This window comes from Microcaecilia unicolor, chromosome 3, assembly GCF_901765095.1.
Source record: "Microcaecilia unicolor chromosome 3, aMicUni1.1, whole genome shotgun sequence".
NCBI classification, from domain to species: domain Eukaryota; kingdom Metazoa; phylum Chordata; class Amphibia; order Gymnophiona; family Siphonopidae; genus Microcaecilia; species Microcaecilia unicolor.
The window spans coordinates 509,969,203-509,988,696 of NC_044033.1; positions in this window are offsets into that span (position 1 = coordinate 509,969,203).

Consider the following 19,494-nt stretch of genomic DNA (forward strand, 5'->3'; position numbering starts at 1 on the left):
ACGGGAGAGGGGGGATGTTTGAGAGACAATATGGCATGCAGGCGAGAGGAGAGACCAAATCACCTGTGGGACGGGGCGAGGTTCTTCTGCCCACCCATCTTGGGCCCAGGCCCACCCAAAATTGGGTGTCTGGTTACGCCCCTGCCTGGTGGTCTACTGGATTCTTTGGGGCAGGAAAGATCCCCAGTCTTTTCTGCCCATTGCTGCATATTCTTTAAAATGGCTGCTGAGACTTACAATGGCAGCCTATCAAGACTTCAACAGAAGTCTCGCAAGGCCACCACTGGAAGTCTCGGCAGCCATTTTTAAAGAGCGATGCAGCTGCAGGAGGGTCAGCGCCAGCAGCGGGCAGGAAAGATTGGGGATCTTTCCTGCCCAGAAGAATCCACTAGACCACCAGGGTGGCTGCTTCAGGTATGTGCTGGGATCCTGAGGCTCTGGGGGAGGGAGAGCCCAACAGGGAGCGGGAGGGAGAGCCCTGCCTGAACAACCGGCTTGCAAAATGTTAAAAATTTAACAACCGGCTCTTGCAAGCCGGTGCGAGCCAGATCCAGCACACCACTGACTAGAAACGTCAGCATGAATATTTATTTATTTATTTATTTGTAACATTTGTATCCCACATTTTCCCAACAATTTGCAGGTTCAATGTGGCTTACATTTGCTGTAATGGCGGTTGCCATTTCTGGGTAACAGAATTACAAATGGTAATATGTTAAGTTGCATACATACATGGTAACATACATGTAACTTAACATACGTGAACATCATGGTAGAGATATATCATGTGCATATTATGTTAAGGAAGAATAAATGATGGTAATGCATGAAAGTTCTGAGTAAGAAATTGGAAGAATAAATTATAGTAATACATGAACGTTCCTGAGTACGAAATTGGGTTGTATCATTCTTTAGGTCATCGACTATGGAGAGACCATATTCGACATAGAGATTGAAGTGGTTATACTTATTCATTAGTGGTAGGAGGATGATCGGTCAAGTGATAAGATTTCAATTATGTCTATGTCGTGTAAAGTCTTATTTTTGGTGTTAAGATGGGTGTTTATGGTATGCCTTCTTGAACAGATCGTTTTCAGTAGCCTTCGGAAGATAGTTAGGGTCTTGCGTTATTTTTATGGCCTTCAGTAGTGCGTTCCATAGCTGCGTGCAGATGTATGAGAAACTGGTCGCATATGTGGATTTATATTTTAGTCCTTTGCAGTTAGGGTAATGGAGATTGAGGAATGTGCGTGCTGATCTCTTTGCATTCCTGGTAGGCAAGTCTATAAGGTCTGACATGTAGGTTGGGGCTTCCCCGTAGACGATTTTGTGGACCAGGGTGCAAACTTTGAACTCAATTCGTTCTTTTAGAGGGAGCCAGTGTAGTTTTTCTCTTAGGGATTTGGCGCTTTCGTATTTCGCTTTCCCGAATATGAGTCTGGCTGCTGTGTTTTGAGCGGTTTGAAGCTTCTTAATGATTTGTTCTTTGCATCCGGCATAAATGGCATTCTAGTAGTCTAGATGGCTTAGCACAATTGATTGTACTAGGCTGCGGAATACTTCCCTTGGAAGAAAGGTTTGATCTTTTAAGTTTCCACATGAGTAGAACATTTTTTTTGCTGTATTTTTTGCATGATTTCAATAGTGTGAGATTTCGATCTATTGTGACTCCCAGAATTTTTAAGCTGTCTGAGACCAGGAGGGGTTAGTCCGGTGTGTTTATGGTATTGGGTTTGTTTGTATTATATGTGAAGACAAGATGAGACATTGTGTTTTTTCTGCGTCAGCTTTAGTTGGAATGCGTCCGCCCATGAGTTCATTATTGGAGACTGTGTGTGATTTCATTTGTGATTTCGGCTATATCTTGTTTGAACGGAATGGTATATCCTAACATCATCTGCATAGATGTACGGGTTGAGTCCTTGGTTGGCTAGCGATTTGGCTAATGGTATCATCATTAAGTTGAAAAGGGTCGGCGAGAGCGGTGATCCTTGTGGTACTCCGCATTCAGGTTTCCATGGTGTTGACATTTTTGAGTTTGATATCACTTGATAGGTTCTTGCTGTTAAGATGCCTTCAAACCATCTAAGTACATTTCCTCCAATCCCGAAATAATCCAGGATGTTTGAGAGTTTTGGTGGCTGACCATGTCGAACGTGCTGGACATGTCAAATTGTAGGAGGAGCACATTGTTTCCTATTGCAATTAATTGTTTGAATTTGGTTATGAGAGTAGTTAGCACTGTTTCAGTGCTATGATTGGATCGAAATCCTGATTGTGATTCGTGCAGTATGGTGAATTTGTTTGGGTAATTGGTAAGTTGTTTGGTTACCATACTTTCCATTAGTTTGACTACCAGGGGTATTGATGCTACTGGTCGATAGTTGGTTGTGTCGTTTAATTTTTTCTTTAGGTCTTTGGGTATTGGGGTAAGAAATATATTTCCTTCGTTCTTGGGGAATAGTCCATGTTGCAACGTGTAATTCATGTGTGATGTAAGGTCTGTTATGAAGCGTTGGGGGGCGAGCATTATTAGGTTGCTGGGACAAATATCCAGCTTGGAGTGAGTTTTGGAGACGTCAGACTCACAGAAACAGAAGCCTGCGCGGCCGCGTTGCTGATCTGCAAGGGCAGGCTTCTACTACTACTACTATAAATCATTTCTATAGCGCTACCAGTCGTACGCAGCGCTTCACAATTGAACATGAAGAAAAGACAGTCCCTGCTCAAAAGAGCTTACAATCTAAATCAGGACAGACAGACAGGACAAATAAGGGATAAGGGTAGGACAGACAGAGAGGACACATAGGGAAAAGAGACAATTGAGGAGAGGAAGACAAGATAAAGGTTATGAGCAAGTGACAAGTTAGGAGTCAACTTAAACTTTAACTGGTTACCGCCATTTTCTTTCACCATTTATATCGCAGTTGCTTATAAATCACCGCATATGCATGTATGTACGTGCTTTTACACATTTATATTCCCACCGTGAGGCTACTCTTTTGACTCTGCACATTTCTAAAATGCCCCTCTCTCTTTTGTGGTGGTGCATTTCTAGGTGTATCTTTAGCAACCCTGTATATGCTTTTTTAAAAGGCTCATCACTCAGCGAGCTATTTATAAAATACTTCCCTAGTTTTACAAAGGCAGGCCTAAGTGTCCATTTAGCCATGATCCATACATACAAAGTTATCCTCTTTCTTTCACAGAAATGTAAACATCTGGGCAATAATACGGCTCTGAGTCAATGAGAAAGGAAATCAAAGACCAAGTGAAACAGAAAAAAAAAGGACGAGATCCAGACACGTTTATATTTGGAGGAAAGGAGGAATTAAAACTCGGGCTTTAAATTACAACAAATCCTTCTGCTTGCCTTAATCCCAAATGTCCCAGGGACTAAAACTGCTATACCTAGTCTATAGCGTGCAAATCAAATATCCAGAGGAATTAGGTCTGCTCTGACTTGTTGTGGTCTAAAGGCTCGGTGTGCGGCAGCGGCTAAGAAAGCAAATAGAATGTTGGGTATTTTTAGAAAAGGAATGGAAAACAAAAATGAGGACGTTATAATGCCTTTGTATCGCTCCATGGTGCGACCGCACCTTGAATATTGTGTTCAATTCTGGTCACCGCATCTCAAAAAAGATATAGTGGAATTAGAAAAGGTACAGAGAAGGGCGACGAAAATGATAAAGGGGATGGGACGACAACTAGGGCTCTTCAGCTTGGAGAAAAGACGGCTGAGCGGGAGATATGATAGAGGTCTATAAAATAATGAGTGGAGTGGAACGGGTAGATGTGAAGTGTCTGTTTACGCTTTCCAAACATACTAGGACTAGGGGGCAGCCAGTGAAGCTACAAAGTAGTAAATTTAAAACAAATCAGAGAAAATGTTTCTTCACTCAGCGTTGCCAGAGAATGTGGTAAAAACAATTAGCTTAGCAGGGTTTTAAAAAGGTTTGGATGGCTACCTAAAGGAAAAGTCCATTATTAAAATGGACTTGGGGAAAATCCACTGCTTATTTCTAGGATACTGTCAAAACTCTTTGGCCGAACTCTGCTCTCTTTACAAATAGTCCAAACCAGTGCCATAGCGAGGGCAGCTGACACCCGGGGCGGATTGCCGCTGCGCACCCCCCCCCCCCTGGTGCAGCACGGCGCACCCTCCCCTCTCCGGAGCGCACCCCCCAAGCGCGTACTTACAAGGGAAGGCATCAGGCGACGAGGGAAAGCGGCGAGGGATGGGCGGGAGGGCCGAACCACCCCGACTGCACGTGGCTGGGAGTTGCATCGGCTCCGCTGGTTCCCTGCTCTCTCTGCCCCGGAACAGGAAGTAGCCTGTTCCAGGGCAGAGAGAGCAGGTAACCAGCGGCGCTGACACCCCTCAGCAGTGTGCACCCGGGGCGGACCGCCCCACCGCCCCCCCTTCCTACGCCACTGGTCCAAACAAACATAAACTAGCAGAGGATTTTAGATGAGTCAGCTTGGTGAATTAACTATGCGGGGTGGAGTCTCATATGACTAACACGGCTGTTTTTATTTCACTCTCCGGTGAATCTTTGCTCGTGTATGTATTTTAATCATAGACTCGTCCCCCATCTACCTATATCTTTTTTTTCTTTTTTAAATAGTTTTTAAACATATATCTAATTGCAACTTCTTAGTTCCTTTCATAACGGTTTATCTGTACTCATTGGTGAGCTCATACACCCCGACAGATGCCTGTTTCGCTATGCTTTGTCAAGGGGGAGTATCACCAAATCAGCTTACTAGCCACAGTGTCTGACAGCAATGCATGTGGTTCCTGGTCTTTGCCTTACTTCCTGAGGGCTCAGGATTCCAGTGACTGGTCAAGCTCTTTGCTTTCAGTAATCCTTGCTTTCATTTTGTGTTGGATGCACTACTTAGAGGTACCTTGAACAATCCTAGTTCTTGTACTCAGTGGCATAGGAAGGGGGGGGGGCGGTGGGGGCGGTCCGTCCCAGGTGCACGCCGCTGGGGGTGTCGGCGCCTCGCTGGTTCCTTGCTCTCTCTGCCCCAGAACAGGTTACTTCCTGTTCCGGGCGAGAGCAAGGAACCAACGAGGCGCCGACACCCCCCAGCGGCGTGCTCTCGGCGGATTGGCCCGCCCCCCCGCCCCCCACCGCCTTCCAGGTATGTTCTCAGCGGGCGGGGCAGGGAGTGTTGCGCTACGGGGGGGGGAGGGTGCGTTGCGCTGCACCCGGGGGGGGGTGCGCAGCGGCGACCCGCCCCGGGTGTCAGCTGCCCTCGCGACGCCACTGCTTGTACTGTTCTAATCTAGTTTTCAAGGCTCATGAGTCCCTGGTAGGGACTCTGTGACAGAACAAACCAGACTAAGTAAAGGTATGTTTATGTTTATTGCTCTTGATATACCTCGTAATATAAGAATAGCCATACTGAGGCAGACCAATGGTCCATGTATCCCTCTATCCTGCTTCCAGCAGTGGCCAGTCCAGGTCACAAGTGCCCGACAAAATCCCAAACAGTAGCAAGATTCCATGCTACCAATCCCATTGGCCACCAAACTAATGAGCTTACAAACCACATTCAACAATATATTCCATTGTGTGGATGGCCGCTGTCGTGGACAGGATGCTGGACTCGATGGACCCCTGGTCTTTTCCCAGTGTGGCATTACTTATGTACATATGTGTTATTTAACTAATAAAACATTGCATATATGTAATAATGTGTCCCCAAAACAGTGGAGGAGTGGCCTAGTGGTAGGGTGGTGGACGTTGGTCCTGAGGACTGAGTTCAATTCCCAGCACAGGCAGCTCCTTGTGATTCTGGGCAAGTCACTTAACCCTCCATTGCCCCGTGTAAGCCGCATTGAGCCTGCCATGAGTGGGAAAGCGCAGGGTACAAATGTAACAAAAATAAAATAGATACTATTGGAGATTCTACATGGAATGTTGCTACTATGGAGATTCTACATGGAATGTTGCTATTCACTAGCAACATTCCATGTAGAAGGCTGCGCAGGCTTCTGCTTCTGTGAGTCTGACGTCCTGCATGTTGGTGATCTGCAAGGGCTGACTTCTACATGGAATGTTGCTAGTGGAATAGCAACATTCCATGTAGAATCTCAAATAGCAGCAACAGTGGAGGAGTGGCCTAGTGGTTAGGGTGGTGGACTTTGGTCCTGAGGAACTGAGTTCAATTCCCACTTCAGGCACAGGCAGCTCCTTGTGACTCTGGGCAAGTCACTTAACCCTCCATTGCCCCGTGTAAGCCGCATTGAGCCTGCCATGAGTGGGAAAGTGCGGGGTACAAATGTAACAAAAATAAATAAAAAGTGCAAATATAAATAAGACACCCTCAATTTTCTATATACACACATGATACCACTGTAAATTAAATGTGGGAAAATTAACCAAGGAACAAATATCTATTGCTTCGAGGCCGACAGATCCAAAAGTCATGTGGTGTATAAAAAGGTTGTGTTATAGGAATGTAGTGTTAGAAACCCAACAACAATATAAAGAAATTCAATGGAATAAACATAAAACAAACATACTTAAGGTGGTCATAGTGCCAAATTGATGTACGGAAAACATAACCTTCACAGAAAAAAATGTGCGCTACAATAATGGAATAAATATAAGAGGTAATACCATAGTGAATCCTTCATAATGGCTATAATCTGAAATTAAATGAAAAAAACTTTAAAAAACATTGATAAAATCACATTGAAAAAAAAAAACTGGGATGCAATCAAACATATAAATGGCGAATGACCGTACTCACTCGCAAATGCGCAGTAGAGACCTTCTCTGCCCCGCCCCCACGTCAATACATGATGACGGGGGCGGAACACAGAGGGTCTGTACTGCGCATTGCTGAGGGAGGGACACCGCCGTCTAATGCTCCCCCACCCGAGTCGCCGCCGCCACCCACCTTCTACCCGGTTGGGTCCTCGCTCCACTATTGAAAAAGCGAGGGTCCGGGAACGCAGCACTGAGCTCTGCTGAGCTGCCGACATCGCCCTTCCTTCTTCTTCTCTGCCTCTGTCCCGCCCTCAATGACGTTACGTCACACGAGGGCGGGACAGGCAGAGAAGAAGAACGAAGGCTGACGTCGGCAGCTCAGCAGAGCTCAGTGCTGCGTTCCCGGAGCCTCGCTGTTTCAATAGCGGAGCGAGGGCCCGGCTGGGTGGAAGGTGGGTGGTGACGGCTCGGTGGGGGGGCGCGAACTCGGAGGGGGAGGGGCAGCGGCGAACTCGGCGGTGGGGGCGGGCCTTTCAACCCCCCCTTCCTATAATAGCCCGTTTTTACGGGCTCAAAGGCTAGTATTAGTATAAAATATTAATAGGAGCAAACCAGAAAAAAAAGCCCACCCAAATGTTACATAGATGACATTTTTGTCCTTTGGAAGGGGAATCCTGATAGATTAAAAGAGTTTCACCATTAGTTACATACCAGGGACACGAACCTTAAATTCAAGATGCAATTTCAGGACCACACAACAAATTTTCTTGACATCCTTTTCAAAAAAAGATACCTATGAATTCAACACTACTATTTTTAAGAAACCCACGGATAGGAACGTATATTTATATTATACTAGCTTTCACAATAAGGGACCTGTTTACTACGCAGCATTATAGGCGCGTTAACGTTTTTAACGTGCGTTAACCATGTATACACGTTAACCATATACATGCCTACAATATCCCTATAGGCGCCTACATGGTTAGCGTGCGTGCTGAGTGTAGGCATGCTAAAAACACTAACAGGCTTATTTTCGAAAGAGAACGGCGCCCACCTTTCGACACAAATTGGAAGATGGGCGTCCTTCTCACAGGGTCGCCCAAATCGGCATAATCGAAAGTCGATTTTGGGCGTCCTCAACTGCTTTCCATCGCGGGGATGACCAAAGTTCACAGGGGCATGTCAGAAGCATAGGGAAGGCGGGACTGGGGCATGCCTAACACATGGGCGTCCTCGACCGATAATGGAAAAAAAGAAGGGCGTCCCTGACGAACACTTGAGCGACTTTACTTTGTCTTTTTTTTTTTTTACGACCAAGCCACAAAAATGTACCCTAAATGACCAGATGACCACCAGAGGGAATCGGGGATGACTGCCCATTACTCCCCCAGTGGTCACTAACCCCATCCCACCCTAAAAAAACTTTTTCAAATATTTTTTCCAGCTTCTCTGCCAGCCTCAAATATCATACCCAGCTCCATGACAGCAGTATGCAGGTCCCTGGAGCAGTTTTAGTGGGTACTGCAGTGCACTTCAGGCAGGCGGACCCAGGCTCATCCCCCCCATACCTGTTGCACTTGTGGAGGAAACAGCAAGCCCTCCAAAACCCACCAGAAACCCACTGTACCCACATGTAGGTGCCCCCCTTCATCCCTAAGGGCTATGGTAGTGGTGTACAGTTGTGGGGAGTGGGTTTTGGGGAGGGTTGAGGGCTCAGCACACAAGGTAAGGGAGCTATGCACCTGAGAGCTTTTTCTGATGTCCACTGCAGTGCCCCCTAGGGTGCCCGGTTGGTGTCCTGGCATGTCAGGGGGACCAGTGCACTACGAATGCTAGTTCCTCCCATGACCAAATGGCTTGGATTTGGTCGTGTCTGAGATAGGTGTCCTCAGTTTCCATTGTTGCCGAAAACTGGGGACGACCATCTCTAAGGTCGACCTAAATGTTGAGATTTGGGCGTCTGCGACTGTATTATCAAAACGAAAGATGGACGCCCATCTTGTTTCGATAATATGGGTTTCCCCACCCCTTCGCGGGGGACGTCCTGCGAGGACATCCTCATGAAAACTGGGGCGCCCCGTTCGATTATGCCCCTCCACCGCACCTTAGTAAACAGGGCCCTAAGAGTCTTAAGAAAAACTTACACTTTTGTCAATTTTTTGAGGCCCAATTATAGAGAATTACTTTTAACTACACAAAAGGACAAAGAGATGCCAGGTATTGTGTGCACTTTACACTGAATATGGTTTGTAAGCTGGTTAGGTTGGTGCTCATTTTGGCATTTCTACCTTTGTTGCATTGTACCATGTCATTTTTACATAATTACTTTTGATACCTGCAATTAATTAGCTGCTCTCTGTGTTAGATCCTGTGGGTGAATTGTATGAATGGTGCCTTAAAAATCAGCACCGATAAAAACCCAGCTTAAATAGTATTCTATAAGCCATGCCTAAAGATTGGCACAGTTAATAGTCATTTATTTATTTATAAATTTATTCATTTGTTTGTGTTTATTTTCATTGTTATCTGTGTATTGATTTTAAATTTTGTGTTTTTAGACCCCTGAAGAAGGCATTTTTGCCGAAACACGGACCGTGTAGGGTCCTAATAAAACCTTGTTTGGAGCTCTAACTCCTGTGATTTATTTGGCTGGTCACTTGGACTTGGTTTTCTTCCACCTCTTGTTTGCTGTGCTTGCGTTTTTGTAGAAAGAGTGGACCCCCCCCCCTTTTCCCCGTAGTTAATAGAATACCACGTAAGCAGAGAGCTCACACATTAATTTAGGCGCTGCCATTTTCACCAACAAAAATGTGGTGCAAATGCCCATGTCTACATTTATATGCAGAGCACCCATCCTATATAATAATTTGCACCGCCAATGTTCCAAGTCTGGCTGCCTGGGTTTGTAACATCTCTTGATGTCAGCCAGCCTCCAGTGTTCCATTCCCCCTCACTGTCCCGCCCTCGCGTCAAGACATAATGAAGTCAGAGGGTGGAACAGTGAGACGGAAGGGAATGCTGGAGGCAAGCTGACGTCAGGAGAGATGTTACGAATGGAACAGAAGCCAGCGCCAGCCAGCCAGAGAACGTTCAGGCACAAATCGAGGGGAGGAGAGAATCGCGGGACATCGAGGGGAGCGAGGGAGGGAGGGAGGAAGGGCAGGGCACAGGAGAATTGATGGACATGGATGGGATGGGAGGACAGTAGAGGAGAAAATCACGGGACATCGAGGGGAGGGAGGAAGGGAAGGGGAGGGCAGGGCAGAAGATAATTGATGGGCATGGATGGGATGGGAGGACAGTAGAGGAGAGAATCACGGGACATCGAGGGGAGGGAGGAAGGGAAGGGGAGGGCAGGGCAGAAGATAATTGATGGGCATGGATGGGATGGGAGGACAGTAGAGGAGAGAATCACGGGACATCGGGGGGAGGGAGGAAGGGAAGGGGAGGGAAGGGCAGAGGAGAATTGATGGACATGGATGGGATGGGAGAACAGTAGAGGAGAGAATCACGGGACATCGGGGGGAGGGAGGAAGGGAAGAGGAGGGCAGGGCAGAGGAGAATTGATGGACATGGATGAGATGGGAGGACAGTAGAGGAGAGAATCACGGGACATCGAGGGGAGGGAGGGAGGGAGGGAAGGGGAGGGCAGGGCAGAGGAGAATTGATGGACATGGATGGGATGGGAGGACAGTAGAGGAAAGAATCGCGGGATATGGATGGGAGGGCAGGGAAGAGGAGAATCGCTGGACATGGAGGGGACGGGAGGGAAGAATCGCTGGACATGGAGGGGAGGGCAGGGGAGAGAGAAAAAAAAAGCTTACATGATAGCCTTCCTAGGGTCCATTTCGTTGTTGAGGAAACGGGCATGGCTCCACTAGTATTCTATTACACGCGTAACTCAAAACCATACCCCTGATCTGTCCCAAAACGCTCATGACCCTCCCATTTCTGCACCTAAATTTACTCACGTAAGTCCCAATTAAATCTGATTTGTGCCAATAATTACTTGTTAAACAGCTAATTGTCACTAATTGGCTCATTATTCTATTAAATTGCATATGCAAATTGGGGAGGGCACGCCTAAATTTGCAAGTGTAGTTTTTGGCGACTTTTATAGAATCAGGGGGTATATGTTTTTAATACATTCATGCATCTTACTAATTATCCCTACTTTTTCATGTTGAATCTTATTGTTTCAATAATCTTTAGTGGCCTGTTCTGCTGTTTCTAAAACCACATTCTAGCTGTGAAATATATTAAGAATAGGAAAGAGGAAGTTAAAGTATTTTTCCTCCAAACAATCCCTTGTCAAGTTTCAGTGAGTTTTGGCCATTGCTAGGGAAGGTATTCCAAAGACACAAAAGGAGAATGGCTTTCTTATAAAAATCTTAGCCCATACATCAGTGCTACAAACATCACCCTTACCAGATGGCTAACCTAGCTAAGGGAAAATTGCCAAGTAGAATTCCAATATCTCTCATGGATGCAAATTATATGTGATTTCAGGCAGTGGCCAGAAACTGTTTGTTGATGCTAATTGTGATTTGCTGAAAATAAGTTAGGAAACTGTTCAAATTTTTTCCTGGCAATAACTTGATCTGTAGAAATGTACTTTACAGGAACACTGATGAGATTTACAGCTGCCAAAAGCCTTTGACAGTATTGGTACATTAATGTCTTACAACCAACAAATTTAAGGCACATATGAATCAGTCTAGCTAGCTGGTGAAACTATGTCAAGAAATGTAGACCAGGGGCGTAGCCAGACTTCAGCGGGAGGGGGGTCTAGAGCCCGATTTGAGGGGGCACATTTTAGCCCCCCAGTGCCGCTGACACCCCCCCCCCCCCCCCCGCTGCCACCAACAACAACCCTCCCCTGCCACCGCCATCGCCTACTTTTGCTGGCAGGTGACCCCAACCCCCGACAGCCGAGGTCCTCATCTTCTGGCGTAAGGCTTCGTTCTGTTTCTGTGAGTCATAATACATTTCTTGATTAGCTTTCGAAGGTTGCCCTTCTTCGTCAAATCGGTATCATCTTATTTTCTTTTCCATGTTTTATTTTGTTTCATTTCTATTGGTAACCTTAAGAGTGGACTAACACGGCTACCACACCTCTCTACTTAAGCAGCATAGAAAGTATTGTGCTGTTTTGGGATCTTGCCAGGTGCTTGTGATCTGGAATTTATTTCTACCAGTTACAAAAGAATGTTGGTACCTTTATTAAATGCTAAAACAAACAGAGAAAATGAAGATGGATAAAGACTATTTGGTCTAGCCAGGCTGCCCATCCATACCACCTACTTATTCCTTCCTATCCCATAGAAAAACTGTGTACTTGTCCCATCCTTTCTTGAATTCAGATACAGTCTTTGTCTTGACCATCTCTTCTGGGAGGACAGTCCATGTATTCATTACCTTTTCCATGAAGAAGTATTTTCTTTGGTTACACTTCTTGGCTAGTATAACCTTTATTTGGAAGCTTACACAGAGTCTAAGTATCAGGGATTTGCTGGCTGTCCATCCATTCTAGGTTGGCTGTAGATATACTTCTGACTATTAAAAATTGCAGGCTACAAGACAGCTAAGATGGTGTCTTAGCAAGGATGCTTAGCACACTGCTCCATCTAGATTCATAATTTTTTTCTACTTTGAGACTTTACCCTTTTTCCTGGATGACAAAAAGGAAAGGCAAAGTTTGAGCATCCTTCAGCTCGGCGTTGGGTACTTTCCTGCTTCAGATGAAGATTTGGCAGTTGGGCACACCTGCTGTTTGGGGCAAGAGGAGGAGCCCCAACTTGGGGAGTGAGGCTTCACTTAGCCCATTAGGCCCAGCAGCTCCACTGTTTCCCCAAACTATGGCATCATCAGAGCAGCAAGTAGGAGATGAGAAGTGTCTCCTGTGGTTGAAGGAGGGCTGCCACCACCTGCTAGTTCGAGATGTCAAAATGCTAAACCTTGTGAACCTGCCTCCCAGAAACGCCAAAAGATCAGCCCGCAAATTCCTCAATCTGCACTTCCCCAGCTGCAAAGGACTAAAATACACACTGTTATATGCCACTACCTTCTCCTACATGAGCACGCAACTGTGGAATGTATTACCTAAAGATTTGAAAACTATCAACGATATAACCAACTTTCGTAAATCTCTGAAGACTTACCACTTCAACAAGGCCTACAAAGAAAACCCATAACCCACTTAAATACTTCGCCAACCCAACCAGTTAAGACAATCTACCTTCTATACTTACCCAACTAACTCTTGTCTATTTTCAAAAGGCGTTTGACAAGGTACCTCATGAAAGGCTACAGAGGAAATTGGAGGGTCATGGGATAGGAGGAAATGTCCTATTGTGGATTAAAAACTGGCTGAAGGATAGGAAACAGAGAGTGGGGTTAAATGGGCAGTATTCACAATGGAGAAGGGTAGTTAGTGGGGTTCCTCAGGGGTCTGTGCTAGGACCGCTGCTTTTTAATATATTTATAAATGATTTAGAGATGGGAGTAACTAGCGAGGTAATTAAATTTGTTGATGACACAAAGTTATTCAAAGTCGTTAAATCGCGACAGGATTGTGAAAAATTACAAGAGGACCTTACGAGACTGGGAGACTGGGCGGCTAAATGGCAGATGACGTTTAATGTGAGCAAGTGCAAGGTGATGCATGTGGGAAAAAAGAACCCGAATTATAGCTACGTCATGCAAGGTTCCACGTTAGGAGTTACGGACCAAGAAAGGGATCTGGGTGTCGTCGTCGATAACATACTGAAACCTTCTGCTCAGTGTGCTGCTGCGGCTAAGAAAGCGAATAGAATGTTGGGTATTATTAGGAAAGGTATGGAAAACAGGTGTGAGGATGTTATAATGCCGTTGTATCGCTCCATGGTGCGACCGCACCTTGAGTATTGTGTTCAATTCTGGTCGCCGCATCTCAAGAAAGATATAGTAGAATTAGAAAAGGTGCAGCGAAGGGCGACTAAAATGATAGCGGGGATGGGACGACTTCCCTATGAAGAAAGACTAAGGAGGCTAGGGCTATACAGCTTGGAGAAGAGACGGCTGAGGGGAGACATAATAGAGGTATATAAAATAATGAGTGGAGTGGAACAGGTGGATGTGAAGCGTCTGTTCACGCTTTCCAAAAATACTAGGACTAGGGGGCATGCGATGAAACTAAGTGTAGTAAATTTAAAACAAATCGGAGAAAATTTTTCTTCACCCAACGTGTAATTAAACTCTGGAATTCATTGCCGGAGAAAGTGGTGAAGGCGGTTAGCTTAGCAGAGTTTAAAAAGGGGTTGGACGGTTTCCTAAAGGACAAGTCCATAAACCGCTACTAAACGGACTTGTAAAAATCCAAAATTCCAGGAATAACATGTATAGAATGTTGGTACGTTTTGGAAGCTTGCCAGGTGCCCTTGGCCTGGATTGGCCGCTGTCGTGGACAGGATGCTGGGCTCGATGGACCCTTGGTCTTTTCCCAGTATGGCATTACTTATGTACTTATGTACTTATTCCCCCACCTAATCTTGATACATCACTAATTGTATCTGATATCCTGTAATGTCAATGCCATAACAAGACTCTGTAAGCCACATTGAGCCTGCAAATAGGTGGGAAAATGTGGGATACAAATGCAATAAATAAATAAATAAATGTTGCAGTCTAAAGCAGCAGATGGCTCTGAAGTTTCTTCGGCAGGAGCAAAGGGCATACCAGTGAAGGGTTGGGAGATATTTTCACTGATAAAGCCCTCAGAGGTGACTTTACACTCCATATGGTCTGCTTTGCAGTCACTTTACAAAGTATGTTCCATGGCATTGCCAGTTACTGATGATAATGCCTTGAAATTACAGAAACTTGAAGAAACTTCAGCTATTCAAGCAGAGGCGTAGCCAGACTCGGTATTTTGGATGGGCCCAGAGGTAAATTGGATGGGACCTTCCACGCGCACGTGCCCCCTCCCCCCCCCAAACACACACCACAAATATTTTCCTGGAGATATTTTTTAAGAATATAAGAAGTTTTTTTCACCTACCCCACCTCCTCTCCCTCTCTTCTGTGGCGTCCCGGCATCTGCGCTTCTGTCTCTGAACTCCGTCCCTCCCCGATGTTGGTAAAGGCGTCCTCGGCGTCTGCAGCGATTCATTCTCGCTGCTTGTTCCGGCCCCGCAGGCTTCTATCTGCCATGTCCCACCCTCGCTGACGTCATTGCCTGTTTCCTGTTTGGTGGAAAGTGGCAGATGGAAGCCTGTGGGGCTGGTGCCTAGGACACCTGATAAAGGCACCTAGGACACCTGTACCAACACCAGGGAGGGAAGGGGTTCAGAGACCGGAGTGCAGATGCTGGGATGCCGCAGAGGAGAAAAGGGACGAGAGCAGTGTGAAGCTGCAGCTGGGTGGGCCTGAGCCAAGATTGGGTGGGCCTGTGCCCACCCAGGCCCACCTGTAGCTACGCCACTGTATTCAAGGCACTAAATCGAAAGAACTTTCATCTCCATTACAGCAGGAAAAGCAATCTCAAACTGCTATTACTCAGGATAGATTGTTATTAAATCGGAAAACTTTGATACTTATTTTCATCACTTAAATTTGAGATTATTGAATTTTCCTCAATTGATGACTACTACACCAAAGGACTTATTTTACAAGTTATACAAGGAAACATAAGTATACGGATGAGGGGCTTCCTCCATTACATAGGATTTTTTATTTGCTAACACCTAAAAAGCAATTTACCCCTGAGAGGGATCGATCTATTCTGGATATATAATATGGGTTGGAGTGGAGGAGTGGCCTAGTGGTTAGGGTGGTGGACTTTGGTCCTGGGGAACTGAGTTTGATTCCCACTTCAGGCACAGGCAGCTCCTTGTCACTCTGGGCAAGTCATTTGTGACTCTGGGCAAGTCATTTAACCCTCCATTGCCCCATGTAAGCCGCATTGAGCCTGCCAGGAGTGGGAAAGCGCAGGGTACAAATGTAACAAAAATAAAATAGATACTATTGGAGATTCTACATGGAATGTTGCTACTATTGGAGATTCTACATGGAATGTTGCTATTCCACTAGCAACATTCCACGTAGAAGCCTGCGCGGCCACATTGGTGATCTGCAAGGGCCGACTTCTACATGGAATGTTGCTAGTGGAATAGCAACATTCCATGTAGAATCTCAAATAGTAGCAACAGTGGAGAAGTGGCCTAGTGGTTAGAGTGGTGGACTTTGGTCCTGGGGAACTGGGTTGGATTCCCACTGCAGGCATAGGCAGCTCCTTGTGACTCTGGGCAAGTCACTTAACCCTCCGTTGCCCCATGTAAGCCGCATTGAGCATGCCATGAGTGGAAAACGTGGGGTACAAATGTAACAAAAATAAAATATTGGAGAAATTATCTGAAGAAGCGATGGTTCCAAGGGCTACTTTGTTGGCGACTTTTATGTTCCTTTAGCATAAAAACGCAATCACTTTGATTATGTTCTCGAGTTAAGAACCCTGATTTTCTTGGAGGGAAAATTTCTATGGGGCTTTTTTTCTAAAGGTTTGCTGCGCAGCAACCCAGACTACTGCCGGCCCAACACAGGTGCCGGAGGTATTTCTACCGCCCAGTTGTGCCATTTACGGTGCTAGCGGAAATATTTTAAAAATATTTCTGCAGGCGGTTACTGCCGAGTTAGTACGGGAGACCTTACCACCACCTCGATGGCAGTAAGCGCTCCCCCCCCAAAATGGCCACACGGTAAGGGTGAACTTACCGCACGACCATTTCCTTTTTCAGTCTTTTTACCCACTGAGCTAAAAGGGGCCTGGCACATGGCAAAAATGGCAGCCACAGCCACAAGCGCAGGGCTCCGTTTACCACAGCTTAGTTCTATCTAGACCAGACATATAGAGGGGCATAATCGAATGTGGACGACCATCTCCAAGGGCGTCCATCTCTAAGGACGTTCCGGCGAAGGGGCGGGGAAACCCGTATTATCGAAACAAGATGGACGTCCATCTTTCGTCTCAGTAATACGGTCGGGGACGCCCAAATCTCACCATTTAGGTCGACCTTAGAGATGGTCGACCTAAATGTTGAGATGGTGGACCTTAGAGATGGTCGTCCCCGGTTTTCGGCAATAATGAAAATCGAGGACACCCATCTCAGAAACGACCAAATCCAAGGCATTTGGTCGTGGGAGGAGCCAGCATTCGTAGTGCATTGGTCTTCCTCACATGCCAGGACACCATCTGGGCACCCTAGGGGGCACTGCAGTGGACTTCACAAATTGCTCCCAGGTGCATAGCTCCCTTACCTTGGGTGCTGAGCCCCCCAACCCCCCTAAAACCCACTCCCCACGACTGTACACCACTACCATAGCCCTTAGGGATGAAGGGGGCACCTACATGTGGGTACAGTGGGTTTCTGGTGGGTTTTGGAGGGCTCAAATTTACCACCACAAGTTTAAGAGCTGGGGGGGGGGATGGGCCTGGGTCTGCCTGCCTGAAGTGCACTGCACCCACTAAAAACTGCTCCAGGGACCTGCATACTGCTGTGATGGAGCTGGGTATGATATTTGAGGCTGGCATAAAGGCTGGAAATTTGTTTTTTAATATTTTTTTGGGGTGGGAGGGGGTTGGTGACCACTGGGGGAGTAAGGGGAGGTCATCCCCAATTCCCTCCGGTGGTCTTCTGGTCAGTTCGGGTACCTTTTCGAGGCTTGGTCGTGAAAAAAAAGGGACCAAGTAAAGTCCACCAAATGCTCGTGAGGGACGCCCTTCTTTTTTCCATTATCAGCCATCCATCTCTTAACCACACCCATTTCCCACCTTCGGTACACTGCCAACACGCCCCCGTGAACTTTGGTCGTCCCTGCGACGGAAAACAGTTGAAGACGCCCAAAATCGGCTTTCAATTATGCAGATTTTGGCGACCTCGGGAGAAGGACGCCCATCTCCCGATTTGTGTCGGAAGATGGGCGTCCTTCCCTTTCGAAAATAAGCCTGATAGAGTTCCTCAAGCTTTTTCGGCATGTCTTAGATATAGGAGCTAAGCTTCAATTGTGATATCCTTGCAAATGTATGATTTTTTTAATGGATGATCACTCCTACATTTTCTATGAACCATCTCAGTTACAGTCCTTTTTGACGGAGAGGGATCAACTGTTAATGGAGTTTAACTCACAGTCTTACCGAGCCATTCTAGGATAGCAGTCTCTGCTTGCTATTTTTCTTTTCTCTTTGATTGCCTTGTTTTTAATATCATCTTCCTCTAAGTAATTGTGGCATCTTGGTTTTCTCTCACTCTCTATATATGAGTTACTTGATCTTCTGTTAGTTATGTTTATCTGCTTTATTTATTTTATTTATTTATTGCATTTGTATCCCACATTTTCCCACCTATTTGCGGGTTCATCGTGGCTTACAATACATTGTATTGATGGAAGTAATTATGGTTACATTATGAGGCGTTAAGTTAAAACAAGTCCCTGTATCGTTAAAGAGAATTAAACAATGGCAAAGAACAACAAAACAATAGAAGAACACCGGATCCTAATTGGGCAGCAGAGCAATAGCAAGAGATCTTTCGGGTATAATATTTTCTGTTTTTTACCTGTAGATTAGGTTTAAGCGTGTAAGATTGCGGGGGATAGAAGTACGGAAGAGGATGTATTGATGCATTGCTAACAGTGTGTGTGGACTTCATGTGTTTTGATCCTTTCGATATATTTGTTCAAAAAGATGGGTCTTTAGTAGTTTGCGGAATTCGGTTAATTCGTGGATCATTTTCAGATTTCGTGGTAGTTTGTTCCAGAATTGTGTGCTCATATAAGAGAAGGTTGACGCGTGCAGCACTTTGTATTTTATGCCTTTGCATTTATTTATGCCTTTATTGTATCCCCTTGGAAGCTTTGTATCCTAATCAAAGTTATCTTTGATGTATTATTTCGAATGCATAATAAAACAAATTGCAGGATACATTGTGATCCTGAATAGGAGAACGATGTTATGTTTTTCTAGACTCATTATTCTTGTCTGTCTCTTAATTTGTTTCTAGAAGAAAACCCATGCATTGGTATCTCAAAGCTAATCACTCCTTGTTTCCTTTTATGGGCGACTAACATAATTCTTTATATGATCAAGGGTTAAGTGTGTTGCAAGTTTATTTCCTATCAAGCATGTTTTCCCTACTACGTGTTATTTCAGTTGCTTTTCCCCCTGACCCCTCCCCCCTTAGATAAGTGCAATGTCAAAAGAATACATGACACAACATTTGGCTCCAGCCCTTGGAAATGACATGGTTCAAAAGACAAGATCCAGTAATCATGAACCAACATAAAATGAAGCCTTGAAATTGAGCTGACAACAAAGCCCAGATTGAGAAAACACATGATTTAATTTTTTTTTTCACTTGCACATTTATCATGACAGTCTTGTGTTAAATCTCTGGAGCCGACGCAAGGCTGGATGAGGTAATAGTTGCATAAGTGTGGGGATAAGATAGAAATTCAATGGCTTTGTATTCTTTCTGCTATATAAGAGTAGAGATTATTGGCGTCATTGGCTGAGGTCAAGTAGTGTGTGAAAACAGCAGATTGGAATAATCTAAAATACGGTGTTGAAGTATTTGTGATGGTCTCATGTTGTCTATGATGTACTTTGAATGGAGATACATTACAAATATATTTTAAGTATTAAGATAAATAGTAAAAAGCACTGGCCAATGTGTATAGCAGATACGCTGCAGGGCACCACATTATCGATTTTTTTCAGGTTGTGTTACAG